General features: G+C 34.2%; 1 long non-coding RNA gene across 1 annotated transcript in view; it reads right to left on the bottom strand.

Annotated features, from left to right (window-relative positions):
- The window catches only part of LOC115444083, a 78,278-nt gene extending 62,195 nt beyond the window's left edge, over positions 1 to 16,083 (bottom strand). Inside the window, exon 1 of the long non-coding RNA XR_003938706.2 lies at positions 15,595 to 16,083. This is a non-coding gene — a long non-coding RNA (uncharacterized LOC115444083). The remainder of the gene's footprint in view (positions 1 to 15,594) is intronic.
- Between the last annotated feature and the right edge of the window lie 376 nt (positions 16,084 to 16,459).

The following is a 16,459-nucleotide window of genomic DNA, read 5'->3' as shown; positions in this document are numbered from 1 at the left end:
AAGAAAAATTGTTTCATTATTTTTTATCGAGTTGTTTTTCTGATCACAACAAAAAGTTAGGAATAAAAGAAGCCTGCATTATGGATTTATAGAATTACATAACATCGTCTAGGCTCTGTAATAATATACAGAAAAACCTTAACGCGAACAGGTTAGGCCAGTCTGGCTTAGTCGAAATAGAAGGCCACCGTGTATAACGGCTAAAATTTTAAGTCCCAGACATAATTATGAGAGTAGGCTATCTATACTATATTCATAAATTAGACCAGACTAGTCAATGTCAAGTGTTGTAGTAATTTAGAGTAGATACAAAACACACAACTTGCATTTAGTAGCGCCTTCGCGTAGGGGAGGCACAGGTGTAGGACACCCAATTTTTGCCCCGTGAGTTCCGTCCCATGATGTGATATAGGGGAAGTCTATTGCCATATTGGGCATAGACTCCAGACTCCGGGTCGATGTTGAACATAAAAATCCCATACCATTTTGCTCGACCCGGGATCCGAACCCTGGACCTCAGCACTACAATCGTACCGTAATACTGTATTACTAATACTACGCAACCAAGGCAGTCATTAGAATACATGTTATTGTTTATTACAGTATGTAAAGGTTATTTTGCAGAAAGGCAGAAAAACGAGATAGGGAGTTATTTTATTACAAGCTCACCACCGGCGCAATACCCACAGTAACAAAAAATCCAAATGTGTTGCCACCCTTAGAGTTAAGCACTTTTTTTTACTGCGGAGAAAGTGCCTTATTACCGCTGTAGCCTTCGTGAGCCCTCGTCGCTGAGCGGTTATGCTGGGGTAACCGTGCCTACGGCCCGGCGTTGAGCCGCCCGGATTTGATGATGACCTTCGGGCGACCGCCGGGCCGAGTCCCTAACCCTATATACAACTTAACCTATGCACGGCCTACCAGCTAAAACTCCGCGGTGGCCCTCTTCGGCGCAGTCAGTCAGTCGCGTCAGGAAGTTGACGATGTAACACCCCCGTGTCTCGGAAGGCACGTAATGCCGTTGTTTCTGCCCCTGATCTCTCTACGGTAATGTCGTATTGCCGTGTCATCTGACTATGAGAGTGAAGGAACAGAGAGTTCACCTGTGTATTGCGCATACACTTGGCCATTATAATATTTCCTGCATACCTGGATGATCTTCGTTGAGATTGGCCACTGTGGCTGAAATTCAGCTAGGAAGGGGAATCTAGTTTAGTAGTAGCAGGGTAACAAGTTGGTAATATGAACGTACATAGCAGGGTTAGATTTTTAAGTAGCAGGCCAGACAGACGGATAGACAGATATATTCAGATATCGTTTATAAAACTAGGTAAACCGTTAAATGTTTAAATATCCACCCATGTTTATTAAACTTTAGTCATTAGTCAAAGCAACAGAAACAAAAGTGAACTTAAATCAAAAATCTATTAAAGATTTAATCATAATTTCAATTTAGATAGTACATGTACATAGTTTAATCCACCTGACTTGCTTCCAAATGAAAGTATGTGCCACCAGGATTTTGTCTCAATAAATATGTTTGTATTTATTCGTTTTAATAATATATCTGTCTTTTAGTTAAGACTTGGATATGGGCAGGACATGAACGACAGAACTAAATAATAAAGTTATAAGAGCTTTTAAAAACAGCTTATTAATAACTGCATAAAACGTAAACGAGGTATATCATGCACATATAATTAGTGTATAAAAAAACAGTAGTAGCAACGAATGGAATGATCTTCCGAGACATATCTCCGCAGTCAAACCCAAAGCACATATACTTGAATTGTTTTATAAGGTTTTGTGTGTTATTGATTAATTAATTATCGTTTGCAAACATCGCGAAGAAACGTAAATACATGAGAATTTTCAAAAGAAAAAAAATAAGGAATATGAAGTATGCCAACCTGCACTAAGCCAGCGAGGTGGTCTAAAGCCTAAAACCTTCTGAGTAGTCCCATGTCTAGTAGTGGACATTGGATAGGTACTACTATATAATACAGAACTATTATAATTATATTTATTTATTGTGTGTATCACAAATATGATACATAATAATACCTAATAATACAGCTTAATATAATAACATAAAGTACATAAGATAATGCTGATTAATAATAATAATAATAACATCAGCCCTGTATTATATACTTTAGAAAAGTCAGAGGTATGTGCTCTTGGGATTTGAACCTGCGGACATTCATCTTGGCAGTCCATTCCACACCCAACTAAGCTATTGCCGCTGATGCTGATTGCTGATTAACAAATATTTTCTCAATTAATTTATAGTTACTTGATTCTTAAAAATCACCGAAACAATGTGAACCATGCATCACCTCTATTAGTTTATAAAAAAAAAAATAACATTTATGTTCAAAATCTGTAAACTAGCTCCAGCTGGCGAGTATGTCTGCGTTAGTTGTTACCCAGAATGAAAGTTTCTCAGGTACTAGGCTTCTAAATCCGTAAAAGATTTTTTTTTATTGCTTTGAGTGACGAGACGACCCTGCCGTTCACCTGATGGTAAGCGATACGACCGCACATAAATAGTAGAAACACCATCCAACACCTTGAATGACAAAGTATTATTTGGTATTCAACTGCGCTCGCCATACCCAGACATGAAATTTTAAATCTTATTATGTCCAGTACTTGAACTGGCTACAATGTCATTCAAACTGTAATACAACAGTCACTACACACTGCTGCATGGTGGCAGAAATGGACATTGCGGTGGTACCTAGCCTACATAGGCGGACTTTCACATAAGAGAGACCTACCCCCAGTAAAATACACAGTTTTTTCAAACAAACCTATTTTCTAATTTATAATATGAATTATTACAAAAACCAATAAATAGCTGGAAATATGCTTGATATTCAACACTTTATTTTTTACTCTGTTACAAGAATTATCGTTAATTTAATTACCGATAGAGAGCATGTTATAGAAAAGCTATTCCGGTATTATATAAGCGGCAGGAGGGGTGACGATATGCTTGCTTGCTATGCTTCGGTTCTTTTCGATGACATGAGGGTGGGGAGTTCGAGCATTGATTATGTTACAAATATATTTTTTTATTTTTATTTTTCAATAAAGAATATGAATATCAATAAAGAAATATGAATACATTTTGTAAATAATATACCTATGCTTGTGTAAGCATAGGAGGGTCTGAGAGCTTTACTTATAATTGCTAACGGGGGGGTCAGGAAGGGTTTAGTACTAACATTCTGCTTACATAATACTTGAACGGCCCCAGACATAAAAACTAATTTAATATTACTTATCAAGGTCTTGTTAAAAGTCACGATAGGCGGACGAATATGCAATTGCAACAGTCACATTTTTTCAAACTACTTATTGCAATCGGTAACTACCTTATTTCACGGTGATTACGAATTTCTTGCCTTGTTTTAATTTGCGTAATTAGGTCTGTTGATTGTTAAGTTTCTATTAGCTTAAAATAACATCTGCATACATTAAAATATATAAATTACTAGCCTTGTTATTTGCTTCAATACTGGTATGTTCTGTATTTCTGGGATGTTATTAAGATAGGATATTGTAGTTTTTGTTAAAATGTTCATTTAAACCGAGTGCCTTTTATAATAAATTAAGCTATTTTACGTGTTTGTAGAATTTATCAAAATTGTTAACCAAAATGGTATTAATTTAGTGCCAGAGTAGTTCTAGAGTTTATTCCTGGGCTGGGAAATAAAAATTTCAGAATTTTACTATATTCTATATAATAAAAAAAAATATTATATATCAGTAATCGAGTGTTAAATTTGCCCATTTAAAATAAAACATTGTTACGAAAACTAAAATAAACATCCCATCTCATATACATGTCAGGTATTGTGTAAAAGAAGACATTATGCGAAATTGTTTAAGAGCCCTATAAAATGTGATATCCGTGTAGAATTTTGTCTGTAGCCGTCGGCTAGTGGCCGGGATCTCCTGTAAACATAGTCGGCTTTTAGTCAGGCCATGGGCGCGAGACTTGCGATGCGGGTCTCATTCTAACCTTACTTCGGGGCCATACAGTTGGAGGACGACATTGTTTTGCTGAATATTATTATGTAACAAAGTTAGCAAATGATTTGTCTAATAGGAAGTGATTACTTTCGAGTGTCCATGAACTTAGTACATGATAAATAAAGCATAGGTTCGTTTACTAGATATTGGGTGTATGGAATACTTTTACTTCTTAAATAAGTACAAACTTTTGTTCGCATGTCCGCCCGCGTGTTGATCTTTGTTCGATATAAAATAGAGTCCATATTTTAAGTTAGACCTCTAGCTATTGCTAGAATTTCATCAGTTTTCTCAGATATATTTATCGGTGAAAACTGCATTCAATTCCATGTAGTAGTCCTGGTGTCCAGTGTCCTGTTGCATGTACATACAGACAAAAAAAATCCAAAAGCAGTTGTTTTGGCTTGTGTTACTCTAATAAAGATTCCCATTTTAGTTTTGTTTTTCAATATCTGTAATGTTCTGACATCGGTCTGTTATAATTTCATTAGTTCTAAAGATAATAAAATTGTTTTGTTCAAAATTGTCCTAACACAATAAATAAAAGATAGTTTTTACTTAACACTGCGTTTAACACTAAGCATACATGTGGTGTCGCAGGTTCAAGTCATAGATTATGTACAAGTTATAAAATAACATTTGACATAAATAATATTAATAAGATCGGCTCTGGAATATATACTGTCCACTGCTCAGCACGGGCCTCCTCTACTTCTGAGACGGTTTGGGCCCATAGTCCATCACACCAGTCTAGCACGGATGAGCAGACCTCACATACCTACGAAATTCCGAACTCCGAACAACCTCGGTAGTGCGGTTCACTCCCAACCGGCCTATCGCCGCTTACATTTGACATAGTAATAATTTATTATTTTATGAATCACTTGAAATAATAAGTGAATTTCGGACAAACCGCAAAAATAATTATCTTACAAGGATATTTAAGGGAATGGGTAAACTTTGTAATGCAGTTTGGAAACAAGTGGAACGAATGATGAGGGGCCCATACTCTCGCATATTTGTATTCTCGTGGCCACCCCAATTGAGTCTCGCTGCAGTCAAATCTTCTGAAATACAATACAAATAAAAAATTAGGTTAAAATAAAAAGATACAAATTATGTAATAATGCTTCTTGCAGAAAATTTTTGGTTTTTATTTTACCCCAATTTACAATCGATTTATTAATTAAGTGATAAATTCATTAACTTTTTTTTACACTTCTATTATCATTATATTAAGTCCTCAAAAAACTGGCTAAGTTAAACTTTAACTAGAATTTCATAAACACTCGCTACCCGTTGTAACCATTAGAAAACATACGCAACGCTTATAGACGCCGGTGTAACGCCACGTTTAATGGCTCAATGTAAAACATGAAGTGCGCGTGCACCGTTTTCAGTCAAAAACAACGCCACGGCCACGACTACGATAGAGTGTTACCGCGGTTTGGCCGACCGCTGCACTGTCTAGGTGGTTGCACAGCCTAGCACTGCCGTGGAGTTGGAACACACTTTCAAAAACCAACACTACAATGTAGTTTCGGTAAAATAAGTTTAGTAATGTAATGCTATTAATTGAATGACAAATTATACGAAATTTTAAATGTCGATCCGACAAGACGCCTAGTTCATATAAAATGTCTAGGTAGCATTAACCGGTTTTTAAAGTAAAATTTGTTTGGAATTAGCCTTCAGACAGAATTTTATGCATCGTACATATATTAAGCAAGGATAACGTGTGGCGTAATTAGACAATAAATATAGTTAATTTAACTTAGGTAAAAATTGTATTTGCTAACATTTTGTTTTTTTTTTTTATATTTAGTTTCCTGTCGCCACAGTCATATTATTTTCCCCTACCATTGTTGTATACTGTTTTCATGTACACATTGTTTTATGTATCATTTACTTTTAACCTGTGTAGAAAAATTGTGTCACGTGAATTCTAATTTATGTAACCGGGTATGTTTATGTGTTAGTGTTTTGTTATCCGTCCCCAGAAAAGTTTGATGCCAGCAGCAACAGCTGAAAGAAATAAAAAGCCTACATCCACAGAAATACCGTAGAAGAATGATAGAAGAACAAGCAAGTCCTGGATCGAACACCTTCGACAGTGTACGTCCTGTACTTGTAATAAATTGGCGCCTAATTAAATATTGCTACTATAGAGTATATTTAAGTTCTCTGTCCATTCGGAAAAAAGGAGACATTCAAAATTACAATCCAGTGCATTCGTCCCTGGAGAGATATTTTGCTAGCGGTTATGGAAGTCGCCATGAATAGTGGTCGAAATCTTAGTTGAAATATTTAGTAAAAAACTCGCCTCATTTAGTAATATGCAGCTGCGATAAGCCACGTAGGGTATATAACAGTATGCGTTTATGATGATCTTTTAATGTTATTGGACTGATAAATCTTTTTACGGTCAAGCAATTCTAGCAACCATTAATTTTCTAATTGATTTTTATCAATTGTTTGTGTTAGTTTTCTTGATGATGCAACTTATTTGATCCACTGGTTAGAATTTTTGTGATCAATTTTAGTAAACACCCAAAGATTTTTTTTTGGAATTTATCAATCAACGTTATTGCAATCCATTGGGCAGATTAGCTGCTTAGTTAGTACTTATGTTAGGATTAATATTGATAATTTTAACTGATTTTATCAGTTCAATTTTTTTTTATATATTTTCGTAGCATAGTTAATTTTGCCATTTTTATAATGTTATCAGGTTTAGCTGATAGTTTTTAAAAATCCGTTTGGACATGATTACTCATTCAAATCGATACGATTGCGCAACGAAAGACACGTGTATCGCGGTTTCTTTCATTTTATTTTTATATATAATAATTATATATACAAAATACGTCAGCTCTACAAATCGTTCTTTCTTACTCCTTTTTATCTCAGACTACTTCGACCTGAAACCTTAATACTATTGACTGTAAAATATGTATTCTTTTATTATGATACTATAAGACGAATTGTAAGTAACTCTATGGTTTTTGTTTTCTTGGGCAGTGGGGGCGTGGCGGGAAAAGTTGCACATTATTTACGACGGCCACGAAGCCGATGCGGCGATAAGGCGCGTCGCAGTCGCCGCGTCACGATCTCCGCTATCTCCCGATGCCGATATTGAGACTATAATACTATTAATACAACTTCACTGCACACTCACCGTGCTATACGTTAAGTCTATTGACCTAATACGGATCAGTCTAAATCAATTTTGTTGGAGTATCGCCGCAAACCAATATTGTAACGTGATGTATATATTCTTTTGAACAAAAAACCCTCATTAGATTTAGTACTGATACAACATACCAAAGTTTGTTTAATGTCCAATAATTTTGACTACATTTCAGTTTCTATGCAGTTTAATCGCAATGGCTTCAGGCAATTGATTATTATTGGTTATCACTGATAAACAATCAAAGCATAATTTTATCTACGTTTTATACTCGGCGAATGCATTCGCACCGAAATTCATATATAGATAGTGTTATTAATTTATATATACAATGATTAATATGCAATTGGAATATTTTTATCGTAATATAATGTAAAGGTGAAGTTGGTGTACGATACATCAAGACCTACGATAATTCGTTATTAATTACCCACATACCTCGTATTAAACCTATTAGTGTATGGCGGGAATGTAATTAAGTAAAGAAAGGAAACTGTAGAAGAAGGTGTATTATGATGGAAAGAAATTATTTAATTGCTTTAATGAAATTTGATGGATGTAGATATTGAGGTTAATATTGTTAACGTGCTTTTAGAATGTCATTTTTATATTAGTACGGATTCTTATAAAAATAATTCATAATAAAATTATACTTATGCTACATAGATACAAATAAATATTTGGCAGTAACTTTTACTAGCATGCGATAGCCTAGTTGGGTGTGTGAAGACTAAAAAAACTAGAATGGACTGCCGAGACGAATCTCAAGGGCACACACCTTCGACGTTTTTAAAATTATGTGTGTATTCTTTGTGCATTATGGCTTGCTTTAACGGTGAAGGAAAACATCGTGAGGAAACTTCCATATGAGAAGGTCTCTATAGGAATTTTGAGTATGTGAAGTCTACCAGTCTGCACTAGGCCAGTGTGGTGGACTAAGGCCTAATCCCTCTCTGTAGTTGAGGTGGCCCGTGCCCAGCAGTGGGACATTATATACAGGGCTGATATTATTATATATATAAACTTTTACTGGGCGTCATTTAGGCATGACATTCGCAGTGAAGAACTGTGCAAGTTCGAAATTATGGATAATATTGCAATTATTTATGGGCAGCCCTAGCCTTTGCAAACAAGTAACCACTTCGTCTCGAACATTGAAATTAAACTACTTTTCGGATTCTATCGCGGTTTTTTATATTAAACGTCGAGAGAAAACAAAAATATTAAAAATCGCGATAGAATCCGAAAAGTAGTTTAATTTCAATGTAAACATTCGCGTAAACATAAGAAATCATTACACTTCGTCTCGTCTTAAAGTATAAATATTTTTCTTTAACCAAACCTTATTATTAAACTTTCTGTTCTACGTAAATTATGTCCGTAGTAATAGACTGATGATAATCTATGTATACTCTGAGGTTGAAAACCACGAACACTTAATTAAACACATTTAAAATTGTATTTAAACTAGAATTTTCGCTTTAACTCGACACTTCTTTCGAGGTCACTGAAACTCTTCGGCTGTTTGCACTGAATACACGTGTTTAACAAGATATTCTAATAACTGATATAGTTTATCTATATAATTTTATAACAGATTTTGTTTTTATTCTGACACGTGTAAAAGATATTTATATATTTTGTGATAAAAGGATTATATAATTATTTGTTATTATGTCGTTAGTGAATCAGTTATCTCTTATGCTATTAGAATGTAGAATGACAATGATAATTCCGATTTTTATAGTTTTTTATTACGAATGGTTTGGAAATTTTCCACCTTTGAAATTTGAGTTAAATAAAATATAAAGTATTTTTAAATGCATCTCTGTGTTCTGCGGCAGTACAAAGATCTCAATGATTATTAATTTTTTCAATTATATTTAACAATTCAACTTTAATATTATAAATAGCAATATGGGTTAAATTGCATTTGCCTTTATTTTTTAAATATTTTTGATGGTGTGTATACGTTACTACATACATGTATTTTTAATGAAAATGCAGACGTCGATCTCTCATAATATAAACAGAAAAAGGATTCGTCATAGAAAATTAAATATTATTACGATGGTATCTATCACTTACGAAAAGTAGTAATTATGTATGTGATTATTACTTGAGCTTACGGTAGACAGTCATTGACCCCGGCTTTACGCGATCGGGGGAAATCCTAAGTCAGCCGTGCGTAACTACGCCTTGTAAAAAAGCCGCTCTGAAAACTTGCAAAGAGTGAATATTTTTTACATTGTCAACGTTCTGCAGATATGTAAATGAATTTAGAAAATTGATATTCGTTTTTGATTGCATTGAATACTTCCATTTGTATTTTTGTATGTCATTTGGTATAATAAATTATGCTTTGATGAAACAGTAAACGCTGTCGTATATATGTTATATTTAGTGTGTGTTTATATTTTAGTGTTAGAGCAACGCTGGTGAGGTTTGATTGAAGCATGAATCAGTCGGCTTGACCACCATGGTACCACGGTCTTTAAGAAATCCGGTAAACAGGCACGGCTTAGCTATTCGTGCGGTAAGTGATATTACAGGTAACATGTATTATTTTGCAAACCACAACCATCATTTTCTTTTGGTAAAGTTCGACATTGCGTTTAGGAGTTGTATGGTATTGTATTGTATGGTAGTCGTAAGGTGTAAACAAAGATTATTAACTTTGAAAGGCTTTAAGGAAAATACATACTCTCACGACTTTTGTCCCCCAAGGGGTAGGCAGATGCGCAACTAATACACCCACTTTTGGTCAAGCTTATTTCCATCCCATGATCGTGTAAGATGCGAACCATAATAAAAGAAAATAACAGTAAAGAATAAGATATTTTAGTAAATGTGGAACCCTAACCTGGGTAAAATAGTTTGCTGTTGACTTCCTTAATGTGACTTAAATTATTGTGCCGCTTATAAAGTGGGACAATACCAGACTGTAGAAGTTTTTATTTTAATATAGGTATTTAGAAGGTCACATATGAGTAATATGAGGCTTATTTTTTGTGTTTACAGTAGTAGATTTTAATAACATTGCTGGTTTTTGGTAATAAAAATGTGTTGTAATAAATTTTATAAAAAACTGTTTTCTAAAATTCTTTTTTCTGAAGTTTGTGTAAAATTTAAATGTAAAATGAATACATCTTGAACTTGGGGCATTTGTTTCAGAAAATATTTAATTATCTAAGTGTATTTTAAAACATTGTTTCCATTTCTTTTACTAAAACTGAATTTGATAAAAACTGAAAACGCAAATATATTGAACTATAAAAAGTTGGTACAAAAAAAACTACATCGTCACCTGAGAAATATAAAGGCTGTTCTTTAAAAGGGGGAGTGCTCACCGCGTGCAAAATTGCTTCAAATTAACGTTTGAAGAAGGTTTATTTTCGGTTGTTTCATCGTGACGTGCTCCAGTATGTATTGATTCTATTATAAATTCGTTTGAAGCACGACGCGTCTCCCAAGTTTTTTGTTAAAAACATATTTTAGACAATAGTGGTACCGATATGGGTATTCCCAACTCGTGTCTGACGTTGTAGTTTTCATTTCTTTGACTAACGATATAGTTTTTAGTAAGTGCTTTTATAAAAAATAGCACGCTGCTTATAAGAATAAATAGGTGCCTAAGGGAGGCCCGGTTCCTAATAGGGCCCATCTGTGATTTTTATTTCTTTTTGTGTTGTAGTTCAAACACTTACAACGATATTTTGTAGCGACATGTTACAATTTAATGAAAGTTATTTCTTGATATTTTTTCGAAAAACGATTATATGAAGATTTTAAAACTAAGTGGGCTTTAAATGTTTCCGTTACCTTAGTTTGTACTTTTTTTGAGGAAAATGTTTATGCTTAGTATCCTTAGTAACGGTCTGTTATTATATTCTGTATACATTACAAAACGTTTTTGTTTTTCATAGTTTTCATCAATTGGCGTTGGCAACCGTACTAACAATATCGTGATGAATAATTAGATACCAATTTATTTTTTCATATATATTTTATTATGCATTGAAATACGTTTCGCAATGAAATTATTTTAATCGAATGCAACGCAGCCAGTCTAATGCACACATTGTGAAGTTAATTATATCTATAAACGTGTTACAGGTGTCTGTCTCTACGTATTGTATTAAAGTTGTTAGAAAGAAATAAAATGGCCCAGGGTTTTATGGCATAGCATTGTTATTTATAGGTAGATATAGTAAATTATGTTGACAGTTGTGATTCCGCAGTGAGGTACATCTGGCAGGAATCGTGCCGGTGAAGAGCTTGCACTGCTCGAAATTTGTCTGGTGTCGGTTACGTAAAGGCAACGGCGCGCCCGATTGATCAACCCTAAATTAGTGGGTGCGGGGAGTGTGCGGCGCGCGGAGGGCTACGGCAAACTAGGTTGGCCGCGGAAGCACACTAACCCCTAGAAAACTAGGGGTGCGAAACTCCTCCCCCTTTTCTGGTCACGGGAGCACAGCGATTGGTCCGTTCGCCTCGCCCCTCACCCAGATTACAATCGGTGGGGTGCGCTCATAGAAATAGTGCTATGTGCCCCTCTATATATACTTATATTATGTATAAGTATATAACATATTGGCAGACCCCAAATCGTGACATTGAAAACTTGCTGTACTGTCGTGTCTATTGCACCGCTTTGGCATGCTTTACAAACTGTATCTACCAGGAATAACAAACTGCATAACTATATAATAACATTGGGAGACAAAGTTTGCCCGCGCAAATGCCACACCACCATAATATTATATTATAATTAAAATTATGGCATTTAAAAACGTTGTAATAGAGAATTTTATCGCTTAAGGTTGTTAAGTAATCATTTTCGTATAATAATAAAAATGCGTAATACATAAACGGACAAAAATATCTGTAGACATGTTTAAATATGCTCATCCATTCATTTAAAAAAGGGCTATAAACTAACCGTAGCGATAATTGCGACATTCTGGGTTAAAGGGTTAGTTAGCAATTTGTCTAAAGTAGTTATAACATTTATAAACAGTCCAGGAATAATAGCATTATAAGCCAGGGTATGTTTACATCCGTAATTATTATTTAAACTATCATAATTGCAGCCGCTGAACGCGTAATAGCAGTAAAACTATTTTGTGAAGATACAATTAACGTAAACTACTGCTCGCGCCTATACAATTACAGATAATTCAATTTTGAAGAATTTCGTTTAGTTGTTTTTGTCGTTGCAATTAAAATTAGACGCGTTGAAGGCAATACAATATGCATACAATACTTCTCAAATGTAGCGCAGTCATTACTAAGCAAAAAATGCAGACTGCATTTTTTACCCCAGACACCTACGGTCACTTAAACTAGATTGTTTCGGTACAAAAAATGCGTCTTAAATTCAATGTTCTTATCGCTTACATCAGACTTTCTTATATTTTATATTAACCATACCTATGTAACTAAACTAAGACTATGAAACTACAGAAAGTTATAAGGTTTTAAAACATATACAGATGCGCAACTTGTGCAACCATTTTACGCCGTGTGTATTCCGTCCCATGATGAGACAAAGGGCCAGCTTATTAACATATGGGGCACGAATACTATACGTCGAACTGATATTGAGAAGAAAAACTCAATATTATTGCCCGACCTGGGTATCGAACCCGAGCCTTCAGCATTGCAGTCGTATCGTTATACAACTACGTCACCAAGGCTGTGAACAAAAATATAAATATTTCTAAATAAAATTGTGTTCTTATTGTTAAATCAATTTAAGCCAAGAGTAAGTAAGAGCTTGATACTGTTGTATCCAATAAGTATGTTTTTTTTTTTTTGTATTTGCCCTTAATATTAATTAGAAAGAATTATATTGATATAGTATAGCAGTTAAACACGGTTAGGTGTAAATGCTACTTAATTGCAAGTACATCTAACCTATTATGTGGTTAAAAAGTGGTACTTTTCAACTGTGGTTTCAAGTAGAGCAGTAGGGCAATATGCAAACAACATTCACAGTGTAGATGTAATTTGTTGGAGGTGTTATTAAACACAAAGTTAGTGCTCTGGCTAAGTTTCAGAACACGGATGTATGAAACGCTTTAGTTGGATAATGATTAAAATTTCAATTTTCTATTTATTTTAAACTTTTTGTTGCATACCTAAGGCATAAAAATGTTACTGAATGTAAAAAGAGAGTATAAAATTTACTAAATTTACAACTTTAAAAACTTATTGAATAGTAAAAATTACTAACAATTTGCATTTACCCGCGGCTTTGTCTGGATAAAAGTGTTCTTCCAGCATAAAAGTTTCACTAAATAGTTTCCCGGGATAAAAAGTAATATATTATGTCTTTCTCTGGGTCGCAAACTACTTGGTCTATACCAAATTTTATCGAAATCCGTTTTGTAGTTTTTGAGTTTATCGAGTTCAGAGATGCGGCGGGGGTCTTTGTTTTATAATATGAAAGGATAATGGCAGCCCTGTATTAGATAGTGATCCATTGTTGTGCATATCCTTTTTCCCTTACTGAGAGAATATTATTAATACTTATATTTCTAATACTGAACATTAATGGTATGCGTTTATTCCCTTTTTTCATAATTCGCAATTGAAAATTGTATCACCAGAAACTTAATAAATTATTCCATCGGAATCTAAAGAAGCTATCTATCTAAATTATTATAATCAAAATTACGCAAAAAAACGAGGTAGTATTTGTAAGTTTACAAATTTGTAGCAACTAAAGGTAACTTTGAAACTAATAAACCGTTTTAAAAAAATCTCTACAGGGTCACAACCCTGAGTAGCAGGCTAGTCTTTATTACTTTTTGTCTGATACAATTTTTCACCACGGCTTACGTATGGAGCAGATATTTTAGAGTTTAATTCTAGATGACTATTTTTTGATTTTGTAGTCCAATTTCAATAAGACATCGCAAACTTACGATATACACAAAACTGTAAATAATAATGGTTAAATTAAGAAAGGCTTATCCATGGAAGTCTGCTCAGTAGCTTTCGACATTGGAACTCGCAGCAGCCGCGAGCCAGCCAACTTCGCCTGAATGAAACTCGCGTCGAAAGACTTTCATTTTCCATACGAGTCGCTCACATGTTCGCAGCTTTGCATTTTGTTTCCCGCTTTTTATTCGTGACGTCACACGATTCATGAGACTGCGGTGTTAATGTATATAACAATTATTCTATTGTATTTCACCTCAAGAACAATCAAATACATTACAATGATAAATCTAACTTTGTCTAATATTATAATTAATGCTGATGTTAGAAGTAGGTTTTTGGACACGACTTATAAATACATTTTTTTGTTATATTTTGATTTTTTGCCTAAGTATAACTTAACTATAAGCGGCGATAGCCTAGTCGGGTGTGGAACGGACTGCCGAGACGAATGTCTGCAGGTTCAAATCCCAAGGGCACACACCTCTGACTTTTCTAAAATCATGTGTGTATTCTTTGTGAACTTATCGTTCGCTTTAACGGCAAAGGAAAACATCGTGAGGAAACCTGCACATCTGAGAAGTTTTCTGTAGGAATTTCGAAGGTGTGTGAAGTCTACCAATCCGCACTAGGCCAGCGTGGTGGACTAAGGCCTAATCCCTCTCAGTATTAGAGGAAGCCCGTGCTCAGCAGTGGGCAAGTATATAATATAGGGCTGATATTATTATTTATAACTTAACTATTCAATATTTATGAATTATTCTATGTTGTAATATTTAAAAACAAAGACCAGTTTTAGTTTTAAGTTAGGTATCTCTCACGCTTGAGGTTAATGTTGGTAAACTTATTATTGAATTAAAATATTTACACCACTATTCATATTTTATTGCATATTGCAGTCTAAATTAAATATATTGTCTGCAATTAACTTCCGCCTCATATTTATATACTTAATTTTGTTTTGTTTCAACACGCCAATCTCTAGAACAATAGATACGATCGTAGAAAATATTGTGTCTTGCTACAGGCTACAACACTCATATCCGAAAAATAAGTTGTCAAATTAAAAAAAATGTTTTGGTATGGAAACTGAAACCGCGGATTTTGGTCTCACAAAAAAATCCTCGCCAATGCATAAAAACAAACGTACATCTTCTTTTACTAATTACTTTATTAATTCTTTGACCAATATCCAAAGAAATTATAAAACATCGCTCTTCTCCGAAATGGGCATCGGCAGATAGTAGAAGTACAAACGGAGATCACAAGGACAAGGTGAACACTCTTGCATCCACTACTATATTTTAGAACAAGATTTGACAAAAAAAAATAGTCACTGTCTTTTAATAATGTAACAATAGAACGAAGTTTGAGCTTCTTAAGTCTATTTATGTTATTTTATTCACACTTACGCTTTTTATATCCGACGGGGTAGACATCACATCACTTTATTTGCACTTTTCGCCCAACACATTTAGTCCCAGTTAGTGTTTGGTAAGAGCGCATTTCAAGCACAATTGCCATGTCCGGCAATTCAGGTTTATTTTTTGGAAAAAATGTATAATATTGTTATTTGCCTAGGTTAAGAGCCAAACTTATAATTTCACGGTTTACAATTTTAGTGCGTCACTACTAGACAAACGAGACGATGTTTTATTTTAAAAAATAAATCTCGCAAAATAAACTTCAGAATTAAAAATACGCTAAAATTTTTCTATCATGCAATTACACTTCATTTTGAATATTTCCTTCAAAGTATTAAAACAGCTGGTAAAATTGCCACAGACTTGCAGATGGTGGAATTGAAGGTCTGTGTTGTTTGGACAGCACTGTATACTCTATTATGGATGTACGACATTGTTTTTTAGATAATTTCGCGAACGCAGGTGTCACGACGCTGTTATCAGGTGCGGTGGCTATTTTAGTGACTGACAACTTTTACTCGTAGATAACATGCAACTATATACTATACAGTATATAATATACTTATACTTGTGTATATTATTTTTTCTTGCAACGGATTATGGAATCAAATATACATACAAATAATGGTAACGTTCAGTGACCCTAAGACGGATTTGCAAAGTCTTGGAACGAAGCGAAAAAAACACAGAGTAGCAGTTTGATACACCTTTCTCTAACTTCACTTTGCATCTGTGCCTGACGTAGATAGTCTAAATATATGCAGTATAATATAATGTAGGATAAATCAAAAGGAAATTATTACGTTATTTCAAAACATTTATATAAACAATTGCAAATCTAGTAAGTGTACGT

This window comes from Manduca sexta, chromosome 20, assembly GCF_014839805.1.
Source record: "Manduca sexta isolate Smith_Timp_Sample1 chromosome 20, JHU_Msex_v1.0, whole genome shotgun sequence".
Classification (NCBI taxonomy): domain Eukaryota; kingdom Metazoa; phylum Arthropoda; class Insecta; order Lepidoptera; family Sphingidae; genus Manduca; species Manduca sexta.
The sequence above is the reverse complement of the archived record's forward strand: the minus strand, read 5'-3'. Positions and strand labels throughout refer to the sequence as shown.